Source organism: Salvia splendens, chromosome 19, assembly GCF_004379255.2.
Source record: "Salvia splendens isolate huo1 chromosome 19, SspV2, whole genome shotgun sequence".
NCBI lineage: Eukaryota > Viridiplantae > Streptophyta > Magnoliopsida > Lamiales > Lamiaceae > Salvia > Salvia splendens.
This window is the reverse complement of record NC_056050.1, coordinates 17393909-17413644: the sequence shown is the minus strand read 5'-3', so window position 1 is coordinate 17413644 and position 19736 is coordinate 17393909. Positions and strand designations below refer to the sequence as shown.

General features: G+C 38.6%; 1 long non-coding RNA gene across 1 annotated transcript; it reads left to right on the top strand.

Moving 5' to 3' along the window:
• Positions 1-15826: 15826 nt before the first annotated feature.
• Positions 15827-19536, top strand: LOC121778731. The gene is made up of 3 exons (XR_006045713.1): positions 15827-15884; positions 16438-16627; positions 17116-19536. It is a non-coding gene; the product is annotated as an uncharacterized LOC121778731 (long non-coding RNA).
• The last annotated feature ends 200 nt before the right edge of the window (positions 19537-19736 follow it).

The window sequence follows — 19736 nt, the reverse complement described above, 5'->3', positions numbered from 1 at the left end:
GCTTCTTCTTCTTGCTGCGGCAGTCTTTGGCAAAGTGGCCCGGTTTGCCACATTTGTAGCAGTCGCCTTCAAACTTCTTTGAAGGCTGCTTTCCCTTCCCTTTGTCGTTTGGACGGTTTGGGCGAGGGCGTTTGTTGGAGGGACCGCCCCGCTCCAACAGGTTGGCTTTGGCTTCATTTGGGGTGAAGCCCTTAGCCTTTTGATCACTTTTGCGCACGTCGGCCTCAATGCGCAACTTCACGATCAAGTCTTCAAGGGTCATCTGCTTTCGCTTGTGCTTGAGATAACTCTTGAAGTCCTTCCAACTTGGAGGGAGCTTGTCAATGATCGTGCACCTTAGGAACTTATCGGGCAAGGTCATCCCTTCAGCCACTAAGGAGTGGATGATCATTTGGAGCTCTTGGACTTGCTCCATGATGGGTCGAGAGTCGACCATCTTGTAGTCCATAAACTTGGATGCTACAACCTGTTCAGTCCCTGCAGCATTGTCTATGCTATATTTCTTCTCTAGGCTTTCCCACATTTGTTTAGATGTGGTTACATTGGAGTATACATTATAGAGGCTATCATCTAATGCACTTAAAATAAAGTTTTTACATAGATAATCCCCTTTTCTCCAAGCTTCATAGTCCGCCATGACTTCGAGCCTGGTCTCTTGGTCGCTTGGCGCGGGCGGCTCGTTCTCCGTGAGGAAGTTGGCGACGCCCAATGTTGTCAAGTAGAACAACATCTTCTGGTACCACCGCTTGAAGTCAGATCCTCCAAACTTTGGTGGCTTCTCGGCAGGTGGCATCATTCTTGGTGCCAAAGGTGCCGCAGTTGGTCCTTGGAAGGAACCAATTCCGTTGCCCCCGAAGGAGCCAACAACTTGGTTGGGCATAGAGCCCCCACCATTCATGTTGGGCATAGAGCCCGCCATGGTCGTACCAGCCCCGAAGGGACTAGCACCCGCATGAGACCCGAAGGCCCCAGCATTCGTGTTGATCCCGAAAGATCCAACACTAGTATTGAGCCCGAAGGCACCAACACTCGATCCATTAAAGGATCCGAAGGAACCACTAAAAGTGGAACCAACCGAACCACCAAAGGTGGAACCAGTGGACGCCCCGAAGGGGTTGTCCCAAACCCAAGGGACGGTGGATGAAGCGGCTGGGAAGCCAGAAGTTGGCATCATCGAGGGAATCGATGAAGTGTTGACCGGTCCAGTGGTCGCCATGGTGGAGGGAATGGCGGCGGCGGTGGTGGCAGCGGCGGTGTTGGAGTCGGTAGACATCTCCAGCAAAGGTGTTTAATATTTCGAAAGTTTTAGTTCAGTTTAGAAGTCCAAATTCCTTCAAACGCAAGTTATCTCGTCTTGCGATTGTTGGTTTCTCGGATTACAAAGATAACTACCGGGCGTAATACAACCCAAAAGAAAGGAAAGGAAGAACTGAACTTAAAAATACAACGTATAATCGAAACTACTAAACCAGTGTGATTAGCCGAGTCGAGGAGGCCTCTTCCCGCAAGACGAGATACGCCCCGGTAGTGCTCTTCGGTTTGGCGTGTCGTCCCCAAAGGTAAAACGGCTACGTCTCTATTGATGCAGCACCGCAATCAACAGAGCTCCGGCGAACTGGATGGAGGAGAGGGCAGAGCTTCGACAGAAAAAACTATGCAGGGAGAGGGAGAGAGCTTATGATGCAGAATGCTTTTTGAATTGTGTAGTGATGCATGGAATGGCTGGCCTATTTATAGGCTCAGTCCACTGCAGGGGGTCAACAGCCATGATGGCTGTCATCATGGCAATTCGTAACCGACGTCGGTTACAGACGTGTGGCAGGAGTGTGCCATCCGTGTGTGGAGCGTGTGGATTTCTCACGTGGCAACCGTGACTGTGCCTCGCTTGACGACGTGTCAAGCCACTTGGATTGCTGACTCGGCGGTGGTCCAAAAAGAATAGTTTGGGCCAAGCACCAAGCCCAAAGACCACCCAAAGACCAATTGCCAAGATCCAAGATCCAAGTCCAAGTCCAAGTCCAAGTCCAAGATCGAGATCGAGATCGGGCCCGGGCCCGAGGCCCGAGGCCCGCGCCCGCGACCACGAGCACGAGCACGAGCACGAGCACGAGCACGTGCACGGGCACGGGCACGGGCTCGGGCTCGGGCGGGCGGGCGGCGGCGGCGCGCGCGTGTGCGCGCGTGTGGGCTCTTTCACCCATCTTGGTCCACTATAATTATTAAGTAACATAAAGTCACTTAATTTATACACATTAAAGATGTGTTAATCCTCCAATGTGGGATAATTAACACTAGTTAATTATTCCCTAAGCTCCATCTCCAAGCTTTAATTAAAAGCTAATTATGCCCAACTTTAATCCACTATTTCTCACTCACCGGAAATCGGATTTGAGAAAGTGAATATACTACATTTACCTACGTAAAATGTAGATCGACGCTATGTCATTTAATTTCACAAAATTAAATGTCTCGTCACATTTATTATTTGGTCAAAATCCATTGACCGGGCATATTTAATCCATGATTTTTTACATGTAAAGATGAACAAGGTGAAGGCAATGGTGATTCTACTGTTAACATTGTTTATAAAGAAGTTCTTCAAAACTTATGAACTTTTGGATTTTTAATGTATGTGTAAGTATAAGTATGTTGCTATGACATTGCGTTTTTTACTAAACTTATTTTACTATTGTCTTACGTATAATGTATGTATATAAGTATCATTATCTCTTCTTTATTCTGTATTATATTTTATTTGTTCCCCTCATATCTGCTTTTCAAATTCATAATAATTTTGTGGTATGTATAAAGAGACACTTATGCATTTGTCTGGATATTTTACTATGTGTTTTTTTACAAACACAAAATTCTCTGCTTGCACGTATAATTATACAAATGTTAATCATCTACTTTTTTGGGTTCTTTTATCTTAGAATTTATTAAAAGTTTCATGGCCCGTGCATAGCACGGGTGGTAAAACTAGTATAGATAACATATATCTTAAAAAATTTGTGAGAGTATCTTGTTGTTGTAGTTGAAAGAAGGAAGAGGGAGAAGAGCGATCCACCACATCTCCTCCTCGTTAAACTTCCAGTTGGGGCATCTCCACCACCCCTCTTCCCATTCCCAAACGCCGCCGTTTTCCAACTTTTCGATCAAATCCACCGGAAGCGAAACGTGGGAATAAAATTCACCCTCCTTTTCCTTTTCCTTCATCTTCGTGTCCACCGGAAGCGAAACGTGGGAATCAAATTGACACTGTAATAAGAAAAAAAAATTGGATTGATACATATATTGGTGAAGTGAAGCAAGCTTATCCCAAAGAGCAAAGAGACAGTTGGGTCATTTAAAGAGATGAAAATCTAGTTTTTGCATGCCGCATTCGTGTCTGTACAAGGTAAGCCTTGGATCTTACCACACTTCACATTATTACTTTTTTTCTCAAAAAATTCTTCTTCTTTGTATTTATACGTTTCAATTTGGTTGCATGGTCAACTAAGTTGTTCAATGCTCACTTCTTTTTTATTTTAAGATGATATCATGCGTTTACACACAATTTAATTAGTGGTTCCCTCCTTTCCACGTTACTTCAGTTTTGTATTTCTGGATTTCTGTTTTTTTTTCATTCATTTTGAAAAAATATACTCTAAAAGTGAAAAGAGAATAATATAAATGAGAGAATAGTATAGAGAAGACTTTTCTCTACATCCTTCTCTACATTTTCTCTCTTATATTTTTTTTCTACTTTAACTATTCATTTTTCTAAAACAACTGAGAAAAAGAAATGCATCAAATAACGTGGGACAAATGAAGTATATACTACTATGACATATGTGATCGAAATGAAAAAATGGCAAAGAAAAGGATTTGGCTACCGTTTAACCCCATTGATGCTACAACTATACGTGCATACTAATAGACATTAGACACTACTTAATTTCAAAATAAAGAAACTTTTGTGGTGTGGTGTAGCTGCGGCGAATCTGAGTGTGGGCAAAGGAAACTTAAAGTTAAAAGAGAGACACAAAGGCATTGTTGAAAATAAGAGTAATAAAATAAATTTACCCTATGGCCCTACGAAAAAAATTATTTATAACTATAAGCACAAATGCACAAATCAATAATCGGATACTATTCAGGTACCCGAATACCCGTTTGGTTACCTAAAACCAAAATATATCCTTACACCAATTACCGGAACCTGTACCCGAACCTAAAATTTCGGGTATCGGGCCAGAATCATGTACGCCTGAAACCCGAGAACTAAATTTGCTACCCTACTAAATTATATCTATTGGTAGTTTTAATGAGTTTGCTGAGTTTGAAGGATAAAAGGCTAAAAATGATTACACTAGAGAACGTTTCATTCTACGAAAACTACGTAAGACATTATGAAGAGAGTGGACCGTCGGGTTCGCACTTTCGAACCTAGCGGTCCGTCAAGCAGATTGATACAGAGTTTATTAACACTACAAATAGACTGCAAGTGAGCCAATGCTATTATCGTAGTATAACTAAAGGCAAACATGCATGGGTAGCGAATTACACGGACTATCGATTAAACTAAATACTACTCCCACCTTCCCTTAAAAATTTGTCACCATTTGACCCGACACGAGTTTTAAAAAATGTAATAGAAAGTGAGTTGAAAAAGTTAGTGGCATGTGGGTCCTACTTTTATATATTAGTTTTAAAATAAAATGGGAGTGAGAATGAGTTAGTGGAATGTGTGATCCACTACCAAAAATAGTAAAAGTGAAAGGTGACAAGTTTTTAGGGACGGACGAAAATAAAAATAAATGACAAATTTTCAGAGGCGGAGGGAGTAGTACAATTTTATTTCACCAACAAAAAAAAAGAATTCTAGAATATAGATTTCACCAACTCTAGTTGGATCTACTACTATTTCTGATATCCTTTCGCGACTGGTGGAATTACTAAGACGATCATTTATTTATTCTTAATTACCCATTGGACAATCTACATTGTTGATTACACTGGCGCCTATTAAAGCATCATATCTTATAGCTCGCCTATTAAAGCATCATATCTTATAGCTCGCCTATTAAAGCATATCTTCAAATCAGTCTCAGGATCTCCCCATTAGTAATTAGAGCGTCCACAAAAGTGGAACAATCAAGCTTCAGCCACAAAAAAAAAACTTGTCCGCTTAGTTATCATAGCCATGCCTCAGCTACATAAAACATGTCCAGCCACTTCACAACCACGCCTCACATTTTTTATAATTATTGATATATTTTAATTGGACTAGAACAAAATTAATTGGACAAAAATAAATAGAATGGAATGGAATGAAAAAAAATAATTGGGAATAGATATTTTATAGATAAAAATTTAAAAATAAAAAATATTAACAAGGCGGCCGCTGCGGCAGTTGCACGGCTCGCAATAACCGCAGCACAGCCATGTGACTGCCGCCCTCCCACCTGGCTCCGCCGTATACCCGACTGTTCCACCTCCGCCGCGGCGCCTAGACGGCTTACAATAGACCGCTGCGGATGCGACACGGCGGCCGCCATAGAGACACTCTTAGTCTAGTATCTTTGGATATTATTGATCTATTGAGTTATCTATTCAGTTTACCTTTTTTATGATTCAATAGTTTGTCTGAAAATTAGATGCATATCGCACAATAATAGATAAAATAAAACGAGGATGTCTAGGTATTAGAAATAAATAATTAATATCAAATTCTAAAATTCTATAGTTTAGTTAGCCATAGAGAAGTAGACAAAAACCATATATAAAAACAATAGCATAAATAAACTACTAGACAAAATCCGTTGATTCATTCTCAAGTTCTTCAGCCTTCTTCTTTGTTCCTTGACACATGATCATAGATAACTAATTTGAACTATGAATTGTGTTTGGAGCTGATTAAGAATTATGGTATTTATATGGACGGAAATCAACATTTTCAAATCAGGATAAGACTAGTCTGAAGATAAGATCAAGAGGATATATGATAACTTCAAATTTTGGATAAAATAAGATAAACGCAACGGCTCGATGGCTTCACCATGTGTCATACTCAACGGACCACCCAGCGGCTTTTGATATTACCTCTAACTCACTGGTGACATTCGTGCAACTCTGTGGACCGCTGAACTTCATCACTCCCCTGCCTGGTTTGACTCCAATCTTTGTATCTTCATTACGTAACCTCTTCTTTACCTTTTTATTAAAATATATATAGATACATCTTTATACTCTTCTTTTTTCTATGAAAACTCAATAAATGCGTCAAAACACCAAAACGTAGAACTATACTCCCTCTGTCCCAACTAAGTTGAGTCGTACTCCTTTTTGGGATGTCCCAACTAAGTTGAGTCGTTTCATTTTCTAACAAAAAACAAAACATCCAATCACTCTTACTTTATCACATCACTTACTTTCCTCTTTCTTTATCTTTCCTACTTTATTCCTCTTTCTGAAGTACTTTTCAAGCAATTTTGTTAATCTCCGTGCCCAAAAGTTTTGACTCAATTTAGTTGGGACGGAGGGAGTATAATGATAATCCACATGGAGATTGAAGATACAATTGCTCGACAAAGGGAGGTCGATGGTCCACCTAGTGATCAAGGAGGTTGTACATTCGACGAGACCGTGAGACTGATGCTCTCCGTCTATTGAAGTAACCAAATGTTCCAACGACGGTTTCTAATGCACCGCATGTTGTTTCTGCGCGTAGCAGATGCACTGGTTGTTCGTGACGTGTATTTCCAGCAACACCCCGACGGAGTTGGACAAGAGGGCATATCAACATTGTAGAATTGTACAATGACAATTAGGCACCTCGCTCTATTGTATACATATACAGACTTATTGTTGAGTGTGATCATAAAATTGAAAGGACTCTGAAGAGACTTGCCAAATAGGATGCTATAGCAGCTGTTGCAGTTTGTGTATCGGAAATAACCCTGGTAGACTTATGCAATTCATCTTCTAGCAGTGACGAATCCAGGATTTTGCATTTGGGGTACGTAAATAAGATATCGACTTGGAACTTCAAATCCGGTTGATCCTCTTTCCAATCAAATTTTTAATCAGAAAAATTCTTGTAGGGATCAGATTACTCGGGGTTCACTAATTACCGGGACCTCTTTTTATATGACAGAGACTGAGATGGCTAATCTCAGAAGGTACAAGCCAAGTACAACACCAAATATTACAAACAAGAACAATTCAGGGAGTACAAGAATTGGTAGACTAAACCCTAATCTATTACAAGACTGCAATAGTACCAGGCTTCTCACCACAATTCACCTGCACACTCAAGAAATCAGTTAGTAATATAAGGAACAGATCCAGAATGGATCTAAAACTGTAAACACAAAAACAGAACACAAGGAACAGAGAAATGGCTCAGGTCGCAACCACGACTACACCAGGGCCAAGGACCTCCTCCGTCCTATCCAACAAGTCACAACGGAGCACCGTGGAACCAATCTAAACCCCGAGCTAGGGTTACCCGACTGCTACCACTTACAGCCACCTCACGCCACAGATCTGACTCAATCACAGCCACAAGGCCTCAAGAACCCTCGGATCTCACGGATCTAAGAAACCAACCGATAAACCTCCCAGAAATCACACAGGGACAAACTCAACCGTTTGAACTCACTCAAATCTCCAGATCAACGCAGAGGTTGAGAGATAACACTCGATCCTCACCAAAAAGAAGAGATCGAAGCCATCGGAGAAGAAAATCGGCCAGAGTTTCAGAGAGAGAGAGAGTTTCTTAGAGAGAAGGCAGAGCGAAAGCTCTAGAAGAGAGAGAGAGAATAGTGAATCGAATGAGTGAGTGAAGAGTTGAGAGTCGATTAAAGACTCAGAGAAAACACACCTCACAATCCAACGGCTCAGCGCCATAATCCGGGTGAAGATGACACGTGGCAGCCATCGGGTAATCGCTCCATAAGTAATGGGCCAAGAAGAGTTGGACTCATTACACTTAGAACGGGCCATCAATTAAAACGGCCCAGCCGAATTAATTCCAAGCCTAAAAGGTGGTCCATAATTCCACATACTCCACCTTGGACTACCTTTGGTAAACAGAGGAGAGCCTTGGTCATCGTGTTGCTTCATCACAGCCTACAAGGTTAGAACAAGACACCAAAGCGGCAGAGCTCATTAGTCAAGAACTAACCAGGTTGCCTAACAAGACACCAAAGAGACAAAGCTCATTAGTCAAGTAGGTCTTTAACTTTGCCTTGGGATTCCAGTAGACCAAGGTCTAGAGGACCAACAAGGTCTTCCCCCGGGACATGCACATGTACATGCTAACCACAATCAAAATGCAATCTTTTAATGCAACTAAACAGTTTATCAGCAGGTAAACACTTTGTTCCCATGTCAGCAGGGTTCTTATCAGTATGCACCTTATGCAACAATATTTCTTGTTTCTCAACAACATCCCTAATGAAATGGAACCTAACATCTATATGCTTAGTTCTATCATGAAAAACAGGGTTTTTGCATAGTTGAATAGCAGACTGACTATCAGAATATAAAGCAGGAATAGATTTTAAGAATTTAAGTTCAGAAAGAACTCCCTTTAACCAAATTGCTTCCTTCATAGCCTCTGTGATGGCTATATATTCTGACTCAGTAGTGGAGAGGGCTACTATGTGCTGCAATTGAGACTTCCAGCTTATACAAGAACCACAAACAGTAAACACATAAGAAGTAGTGGACTTTCTTTTGTCCCTATCATTTGCATAATTGGAATCAACAAAACCACATAGATTTACACCATCATCACTGTTCATAAAACACAGACCATACTTAGAAGTATGTTTCAGATATCTCAAAAGCCATTTCAGGGCCTCCCAGTGCACAGGTCCAGGGTTTGACATGTATCTACTCAAGCAAGAAACAGCATAAGCAATGTCAGGCCTAGTACTAACCATTAAGTACATCACAGAACCTATAGCATTAGCATAAGGAACCTTTTTCATAGCATGGATATCAGCTTCAGACTTTGGACATAAATCTTTACTCAACAGAAAATGAGTAGCTAAGGGCACAGAGGCTGACTTAGCAGCAGACATGTTAAACTTATGCAAGATTTTAAACACATATGGTTCTTGGTGAAGCAAAAGCACAGAATCCTTTCTGTTCCTATGGATATTAATACCCAAGATCTTTTGTGCATCCCCAAGATCCTTCATGTCAAAGTTATCACATAAAGCAGATTGCACATACTTAATAGATTTAAGGCAGGGTCCCATAATCAGCATATCATCCACATATAGCAACAGAAACACAGGAACTTTATCAAGATTTTTCACATATAGGCAAGCATCAAAGGTACTTCTCATGAACCCAAGATTTTGCATACAAGAATTAAATTTGATGTTTCACTGTCTAGGGGATTGCTTTAAACCATATAAGGCCTTTTTTAACAGGCAAACATGATTGGGATACTTAGGATCTACAAATCCCTCAGGTTGTTTCATATAGATAGGCTTATCTAAGTCACCATGCAGGAAAGCAGTTTTAACATCCATTTGTTTAAGTTCCCAGTCAAAATGAGCACACAAAGCAAGCATAAGTCTAACAGTTGTAAATTTAACAACAGGAGCAAATATCTCAGTATAATCTACGCCCTCTTATTGAGTAAACCCTTTGGCCACAAGTCTGGCCTTGTACCTAAGACCTTCTACCTCATTTTTAATTTTATACAACCATCTGCAGTCAACAACAGAAGCACCAACAGGTAGAGGAACAAGTAACCAGGTACAATTGACTTTCAAAGACAACATCTCATCTTCCATGGCTTTTTGCCATTCATTCCAAAATTTAGATTTAAGAGCCTGTTTATAAGACTGAGGCTCCTCACCATCAGATTCATGCACATTAAAAGCCAAAGAAATCAGGTTAACCAAACCAGTATACCTTTCAGGTTGACTAATGTGCCTCCTGACTCTATCTCTAGACAGGAGATAATCACTCAAGTTTGGACCAGGGTTAACAACTTGGTCATCAAGTAAAGCTGGTTCAGACTCAGGTTGAGGCTCAGGTTCAGGTTGAGGGTCAGGCTCAGGTGCAGGGTCAGTGGTGATAGGATTTGGAACCCAAAATTGCTCCACCTCACTTGGAGTATCCTCAGATACCTCCACCTCAGTGAGGTTATCAGTGGACTCCACCTCACTAGGAGGCTCATTGTCCACACTTAGAGGAGTGGTATCAGGGGCAGGTCTAACACGGGGGAACTCATCTTCATTGAAGATGACATCTCTGCTTATAATGACCCTGAAGCCAGGCTCACTTCTGTTCCAAATTCTATAACCCTTGACTCCCTCAGGGTAACCTAGGAAGACTCCTTTCTTGGACCTAGGTTCTAACTTGTCAGTCTTGGTATGAACAAAGGCACTACAGCCAAACACCCTAAGATGAGACAGAGAAATTTTTCTACCAGTGAAAACAGACTCAGGACACTTTCCCTTTAGGGGGACTGAAGGAGACCTATTTACAAGGTAGGCTGAGGTCAGTAGGGCTTCACCCCAAAATTTATTGGACATACCACTCTTAGACAAGAGACACCTAACCTTTTCTAGGAGGGTTCTATTTATCCTCTCAGCAACTCCATTTTGCTGAGGGGTATAGAGGGTAGTCTTGTGTCTTTTAATTCCAAACTGAGTACACATGGAGTCCATTTGAGAATTACAAAACTCAAGACCATTGTCTGTCCTAATCACTTTGATAGACTTTCCAGTTTGATTTTCAATAAGATTTTTCCATGCAGAAAACTTATCACTGACCTCAGACTTGTTTTTCATTAAGAAACACCAAACTTTCCTTGAAAAATCATCAATTATGGACAGAAAATAGACTGACCCAGAATGAGTTGACACAAAGGCTGGACCCCACACATCCATGTGTAGGTATTCTAACACACTGTGACTGATATTTTCAGTGACAGGTGTTGGGAAAGACACCCTATGTTGTTTGCCCAAGACACAAGTGTCACAAAAAGGAAGACTATTTTGAAAATCATTTTCAGAAAGCAACTCATTTTTCTTCAAAATATTTAGACCTTTTTCACTCATATGACCAAGTCTATTATGCCACAACATGGCTTTATTAACCCGAGCCAGGCTTGAGACATTATTCTCACGGGCCAAAGGTTGAGCAGAACACACATAGAGATTACATTTTTCACAGCTTTAAACAAGCACATAGCACCCTTACAGATCTTCATAACTCCCTGCCCCCACTTACCCTCTAGCCCATCAAGCTCCAAGCAAGTGCAGGAAAGCAAATTGTAACACATATCAGGCACATATCTCACATTGTTCAAGTTTAGCACATAGCCATTGTTGAATTTTAAACACACTGTACCAATGCCAAGAATTTGACACTTCTTGTCATTTGTCAAAGAAACAAAAGTATTTTCTACAGGTTTAAAATCAGAAAACACAGATTTAAAAGGAGATATGTGATAGGTGCATCCAGAATCAATCAGCCAATCATTTTCAGTAAAAGAGCAACCCAGAGAAGAATTTACAGACAGAATATCATGAGTCATGAAGCACACTCCTTCAGGATCATTATTCTTAGCTAGGTTAGCAATAGAATCCAGATTATTATTACCATGTTTCTGCTTCTTAGGGTTGGGGCACTCTTTCTTGTAGTGGCCTACCTCACCACAGTTAAAACACTTTCTATTAGCCTTAGGATTCCTACTGTTAGATCTAGACCTTCCCTTTCCTTCTTCTTTCCTTGATCATTAGATTTATTGTTATCATTACCCCCTCTGGTTTGGGATCTACCCCTAACATGCAAGGCTTTAGACTGAGCAGATTTAAAGGCATTATGTTCCTTAATTTCAATTTCCTTAGATTTTAAAGAACTGATGATTAGGTCCAGAGGAGCACTATCCCTACCATACTTTATAGCAGCTTTAACATCATTATAAGAGTCAGGGATAGCATTCATCAAAGCAATACTAGTATATTCATCAATAGTCTTGTCACCAGACCTTTTAATGTCCTGAACAAGTTTCTGGAAAATATCAATGTTATCATCAATGTCCTTAGAAAGATCAAGTTTGAATTTGAAAAGTTTTTCAAGTAAATACATTCTGGAGGACATTGAGGTTTCAATATACAAAGTATCAAGTTTCTGCCATAGCTCAGAAGCAGATTCAATAGACCCAACTTTTCTAATCACAGAATCAGAAAGGTTTAAAATAATGGTTGATCTGGCCAATTCATTCATTTCAGAAATTTTTTCAGCAGGTTCAGTGTCGGGAATAGTTCCCTCCACAGCTTTGAAAACTTTTTGCTGAATTAAAATACATTTTATTTTCTGTTTCCAGATAGTAAAATCATTTTTCCCATTAAAGGGTACAATACCAACTGGTTGAGTCATTTTTAAGAAAACTTTCACACAGAAAATAGTACCAGCAATCCAGAAAGCACAACAAACAACCTTACTGTCACAGAAGCTGGACTTAAGAACACAGGACTTAGAGAGACCACTTAAAACAGATATACAGGTATTTCTCATGCAGAAAACACAAATGCAAACCAGGCACACAACACACAGGCAAGTAGCACTCCAACACAGTTCCAAGTAGTTCCAGAAACCCCACAGAAAATGTCAAAACTGAGTTCATCCCTATCTGTCACGTACACCCCGGCAAGAGGATTTCCCAGTTCGCAATCACCCAATGTATGGGGGCGCAGGGGGTCACTCAAGGCGGTTACCAGTGCAGGGTGGATAGGTAATTCACTCAAGACACAGATTTTGGGCTCTTAGAGACCAACTTAGAACACAAGACAGGAGAATACACACAACAGACTGTAATCAACGGAAGCAAGTTAAGCAGGAATGCATCAAGAAGCAAATCAGAAACACAGGAGCACATAAGCCTAGACCACGGCCAGTGGTATCTACCAGAAACAACTGCCCAATCCTAGACTAGAAAGCAGTAAAAGTTTTAAGGATTTCAGCCAATTTACCAGAGCGGTTACGCTTCGTTAAGGTGTAACCGTCTTACCTCTGGGCCCTATACCGGAGGCCGAGCTTTACTCTGACGAGCCCACCTCCTTAATTTTTAGCGACCCGGCGTGCCCAAGTAATCCCCCAGTGGCTCTGATACCACTGTAGGGATCAGATTACTCGGGGTTCACTAATTACCGAGACCTCTTTTTATATGACAGAGACTGAGATGGCTAATCTCAGAAGGTACAAGCCAAGTACAACACCAAATATTACAAACAAGAACAATTCAGGGAGTACAAGAATTGGTAGACTAAACCCTAATCTATTACAAGACTTAACCTCTTGCAATAGTACCAGGCTTCTCACCACAATTCACCTGCACACTCAAGAAATCAGTTAGTAATATAAGGAACAGATCCAGAATGGATCTAAAACTGTAAACACAAAAACAGAACACAAGGAACAGAGAAATGGCTCAGGTCGCAACCACGACTACACCAGGGCCAAGGACCTCCTCCGTCCTATCCAACAAGTCACAAGGGAGCACCGTGGAACCAATCTAAACCCCGAGCTAGGGTTACCCGACTGCTACCACTTACAGCCACCTCACGCCACAGATCTGACTCAATCACAGCCACAAGGCCTCAAGAACCCTCGGATCTCACGGATCTAAGAAACCAACCGATAAACCTCCCAGAAATCACACAGGGACAAACTCAACCGTTTGAACTCACTCAAATCTCCAGATCAACGCAGAGGTTGAGAGATAACACTCGATCCTCACCAAAAAGAAGAGATCGAAGCCATCAGAGAAGAAAATCGGCCAGAGTTTCAGAGAGAGAGAGAGTTTCTTAGAGAGAAGGCCGAGCGAAAGCTCGAGAAGAGAGAGAGAGAATAGTGAATTGAATGAGTGAGTGAAGAGTTGAGAGTCGATTAAAGACTCAGAGAAAACACACCTCACAATCCAACGGCTCAGCGCCATAATCCGGGTGAAGATAACACGTGGCAGCCATCGGGTAATCGCTCCATAAGTAATGGGCCAAGAAGAGTTGGACTCATTACACTTAGAACGGGCCATCAATTAAAACGGCCCAGCCGAATTAATTCCAAGCCCAAAAGGTGGTCCATAATTCCACAATTCTTTATATAAAAAAGTGGGTTAACTTTTTAATGACACTATTAGTTCGTTGTATATTGAAAGTGGATAGCTTTAGTGTTATTATTTGAATAACTTTCACTATTTCACTATTAATTGGAATGAAGATTCTTAGATTTATATAATATGTTAAAAAATGTAGTACTACTACAGTAGAAAAGAATTAAACTACATTAGAAAATTCAAATAATAGTGCATTAGAAAAAAATTGAAATGATTAAAAAAATTATACATTATGCCAAAAAAATGTAATAAAAAAATATACTAGAATATTTTAAAAAATATATGTTAGAATATTGGGAAGAACATAAAAATATACGTTAGAAGTAGAGATGTCAATCGGGTCGGCCCGTCGGGTTACAGGTCAATCGGGTGCGGGTTAATCGGTGGTTTCTTTCGGGTTATAAAAGTTCAACCCTAACCCTAAAAGGTCGAGTTTCGGGCTTGCCCAGCGGGTTAATCGGGTTGCTACCAATAAGATTAACATGCGATCAATACAATAAATAATGATGAAAATTAGTTATATTCATAAAATGATATATTTAATTATGATAAATTTGAGATATATGCTTAAACTCAAACATAAACATGATCAAATACTAATATTTGAGATATTTCGTGAAATTTTAATGCATATTTTAGAAATTTAAATATTTTTTTAGTGAATTTGAAGTTTATAATTTATTTATCAATGATTATATTAATAAAAATTCAATATGTAATTTGTATATTTAACATAAAATTGAAAAATATTTTTTTAGTTATCTATATTATAGAATTAATCAATGAAGTGTCGAATTAAGAGTAAAAAATAGGATAATAGATATTTTTTGGGTTTTCAGGCTAGCCCATCGTGTCTTCGGGGCTGGCCTTAACGGGTTGCTGGTTAATCGGGTGCGGGCTAATCGGGTTTTAATTTTATCAGGCTAGAAATTTCCAGCCCTAACCTTATTAATTTGGTAAGTGGGATGTGTTTGTTTATTTCGATCATACTTCAACTGGGATGTGTTACATTGTGTCATTTCAAATGTATCATAATTATCAGGAAGAGAGAGACAAGGTTAGCATAGATTTGTTGTTATAATCTCCTTCAACTCTGCTTCAGTGATGTTGGATAGTCAACTTCATAAATATTTGTTCAGGACAAAAGATCATAAAAGCCTTGGAAGAAGAGAGAAGGTTAACATAGACCGAGATAGACATTCTAATCAGGCCATTCAAGCTGATCACCCATTTGGGTCGTCAGGTTAGGCGGGCTACCTCGGTCGGGTTATGGGTCAGCCCCGTGGGGTTGAAGTTTAAATTTAAAAATTAATAACAATAATACTCATCACATCCTCTAAAAATAAAAACTTTTGAAATGACACGAATTTTAATGCAAAATTGAAAATTTAAGAGAGAAATAAAAATAAGTGTTTTAGTGCAAAATGAGTCTCATCTCATTACAAAAAAAAAAGAAATTTCCTTGAATAGAAAATTTCTATTTTTAGGAGACGGACCAAAAGGAAAGAGGTTTTTTTAGGGGATGGAGGGAATAATAATAATAATAATAATAATAATAATAATAATAATAATAAATAATAATAAATGTTAGAGTTTACTTAATTTAATGCTTCGTTTCATTGTGTTTAGTAAGTATTTAAGATAGATTTCTTCAGACTTGTCCATCAGATTACTCAAGACGCCGCCAGTAGTCTCCTCCACTCAACGTCTCTATCCGATTACACACGCCGGTAAATCTCATCTATAACTTGTAAGTTTGGTTCAATTTTGATTTGTTTCCAATCTTCATGTGTTTAAGAGTTTAATTTTCGTTGGCTTAGTGACTATATAAGTTTTAGGTTCAGTTTTAGGGTTTTTGGCAATCTTCAAATGTGTAACAATTTAAGTTTCGTTGATTTTATATTTGTGTTTGTACATAATAATTTAGAACTATTGATTATGAATGTTTTTTAAAAAATCTTTGTGAATAACTATAGTGGCACAGGTTCTTGCATGCTCACAATTAAAAGTTTAAAACAATGCTAAAATTAAAAGTTTTGTTGTAATGGGACAGTTTCATTTATATATCCGATTAAAACAATGCTAATATAATATCCGATTAAAATGTATATATTGTATGTTAACATGCGGGACACCTTCATTTATTTCTTGATTCTAAAAAATAATAGATTTAAAACATTAATATTCCATTAAAGGTTTAAAACAATGCTAAAATTAATTTCGTACTAATTTCGTGCAGTAGATTTTGTCCTCGGTTTTTATATTGATTTTGTATTGATCTTGTCTTGTGCTTTTATGTGTAGTTGATCAATATGAAAGACTCTTCTCATAGTTTGAGAAAAGTGATGAAGATTTATAAATTCTAGGGGATTCTAAAACTGAGAAGTTAAAAATATCTGGAAATTTGGAATCACTTTATGGAGAAAAAACCCAATAAAGATAGAATGATAATTGTCAAGTGCAATTATTATGGTCAATCGTATTTATATGAAGGTACGTAACATTGAACTTCAACTTTTAGTCGTCATTCGAATGTATGTGAGAAGATATCAATGTTTGGAAATGTGAGTGCTTGATCATGATGGAAAGTTAAAGGATAGAAGTAAAGTAATAGACCAAAAAATATGTCGAGAGTGGATAAGTAAGATACCATTGCACATGATTTTCCATTGAATTAGATTGAATATGAAAATTTGACAGGTTCATGCGTATTTGAACTCGAATGTAAAATTTATCACAAGAAATATTCATGTCTCTGATGTGATGAATACTATGTATGAATCTGGGAATTTTTTTTAAGGATTAGATTGAAAACTAATTTCGGATTGTTGCGCTTGACTTCTGATGTTTGTACTGCTTGATCTAATTCAGGCTATATTTGTATGACAACATGTGATAGGCTAGTTTTCGTCACTCGGAAACGATCACTTTTTCGTACTTATTAGTTGAATATTTGCATGAAAAAGATGTTTTTTTAGCAGGAAATGAATGGAATGGTCCGACTAGCATGCTAATGGAATGGATTCTGGATTACATGCAAAAGTAGAGGCAAATTGGATGCAAATTCAGTAATTTGGGAAGGAAGGAATCCACAAGACACAAACTGCCCAGTTTGATGGATTGGCCAGTGTCCGAGCAATGTTGACAGCTCTTCAAAGTCGCATTTCAAAGCAAAGTTGACGATTCTTTGTGCTACCAATGCCAACAAGCGACACTTTTGAAGGCAAAAGAAGCCAACTACCATCATGGGGAGTGGATAAGATTTCCACATCAGATTGGTTGGAAGAAGTGCAACTAAAACAACAAAATTTATCTTTTGAACAACTTTTCAACCACTTTTGAACCACCACTTTTTAGCTAGCTTTAGTTAGTTTTATTTTCTCTCTCTAAGCTTAGTTTTCTCTCATCCTTGAAGCAAATTTCGAACCATAGGCCGCCATTGCAACTTTTGCTCACCATGGGGTGAAGCTTGTAGTTGTATAGTGTTTTAATGCTTTGAATGATCTAGTTCCTTGTTGTACTTATTTTCCAACATCTTAACTCTCTAGTTAAGGTTGTTGGGCTAATATTAAAGAGCTTTTGGGTCTTTAATTCTCTAAGTGTTTAGCATTTATGTTTGGTTGTTGATGTTCTTGCTTGTTTAGTTCAAAAACCTTATTTTCAAGTTTGCTATTTTAGGTTTGTGTTAAGCTACTTTCTTGTGGTATATTTCCCTGTTTATTTAAGTTATCTAAGCATGTTAGGAGTCATTTTAGGGGTTGTTCATGGTTGAAAAACTTTCCAAAAAAGGAGAAGTAAAAGTATGTGCAAGTAGTCGGTTGTTGTGTGATTTTCGTCGTCTAGTCGGATTTCTTTTTGCATGCCTTTGTATGATCTTGTTGATTTCGTTTTTCTAGCTTTTCTTCACCATGTTTAAGTGTTCTTGAAGCTTATTTGATCTTGTTTAAGTGTTAAAGTTTTCAGCTTTTCATTTGGTGTTTTCAAGGCATATTTAGGTAGCTAACTTGTTGATTTGGTGTTTCTCTTGCATAGTTAAGTGTGTAGCAACCATTTAGTCTTTTCTTTACTCATATTTTCGTGCCTTAGTGTATTTAGGAACCCAAAAATCTGATTTCAAAGTGCTAATCCTTTTACTCTTAGTTTAGTTTAATTGCCAACTACTTTTGACCTACCATAGGTTAATAGCTTGAAGGAGGCAACTAGTACAATGTCTTTTCACTCTTTGACATGGAGCCTCCAAAATCAGCTTTAAACTCTCTCTCCCATGCTTTTCATGTCAGCTTAGCCACCCTAGGAAGTCTCCAAAGTAGCTAGTTAGGTAGGCTTTAGGTTTTACTTTTTAAATGTATCTTTCCTAGTAAAAATAGCTTCTCTAGCTTTCATTTAGGCGTGAACACTTAGAATTGATTTAGCAGCTTTTACTTAGTTCTTTTTGCTTCTTTTACTTAGTAATTTTCGTGACAAAAGTTTGTTTCTTTCCCCTTGTTCCTTTTATTCCCGAAAGTGTTATTTTACAAAGTTTTCGCCACTGTTCTGATTTTGCTGCTAAGTTGCTCAGTTTGCTTACTTGCCCAGTTTACTTACTTGCCCAATCTACGTGTCAATTTATTTGCTTTGTCTCAAGTTCATTGGTTGCTTATTTTTACTTTATTTTCTACTTAGTTCCCACCATGTTCGTAAGTATGGTTGAATTTCTGTAGTTAAATTTTCTTTCCCTCCTAAATTAAAGCGTGGCGGCATCGCCAAACTCTTAAGTGTTGAAATACATAACGGATACGACCGTTTCTCGTGGGATCGACATCCGACTTACCACATACTAATTAATAGTATTTTGGGAAGTGGGAACGTAAAGTATTGTTGAATAGGAAGAACACGTGCCTACGACACGCGTGCAAAATCCCTTCTTTTCAACATGTTATGTTGACAGTAATTGGAAATTGAATAACAAAGTATTTATCATTTTGTTATATGCCTTAGACCTGAATTAACTCAAAAGATTTTTGACTTTGGAAAATGCGTCTGCTAGTAATGCAATGGCGAATTTCCATGTTAGATGTTATGCACATATCTTGAATCTTATAGTTCAAAAGTGGTTGAAAGTTGTTAGTGGTATTTTAGAAAAGACTAGAGGAAGTGAGAAACATTGCAGCAAGATCTGCCCCTCCGTTGCCAACTGCGCTACGCCCCTGCGGGCGGAAGTGAGAAACATGTATAAGCAATGTTAAAGGAAGAGCGAGAACGAGAAAGAAGTGAGAAAAAAGTTGAATTTACTTCTTCACTTTGCTTGGGTGTGCCTGCTAGTTGGAATTCCACATATTTGATTCTTTATAGCGGAATTTAATATCGATATGTTTTTTATATGCTTGGATTTAAATCTTTGACTTATAAGCATTATCCGACAAAGAAAGAGTGATAAAGAAAAGAAGTGATGTATAAATTATTAAAGTCATTTTATGCTATTACTGCATTGATTTCTGGTTCATTCTATCTTACTACGAATTTGTATTTTATGAAAATTTGGAAGTTTGCATATTTGTCAGTAAGAAATCTAAAAGGCAAGATGAAGTTGAGAAGTCCATGTCTCTTCTGACGAAATTAAAAT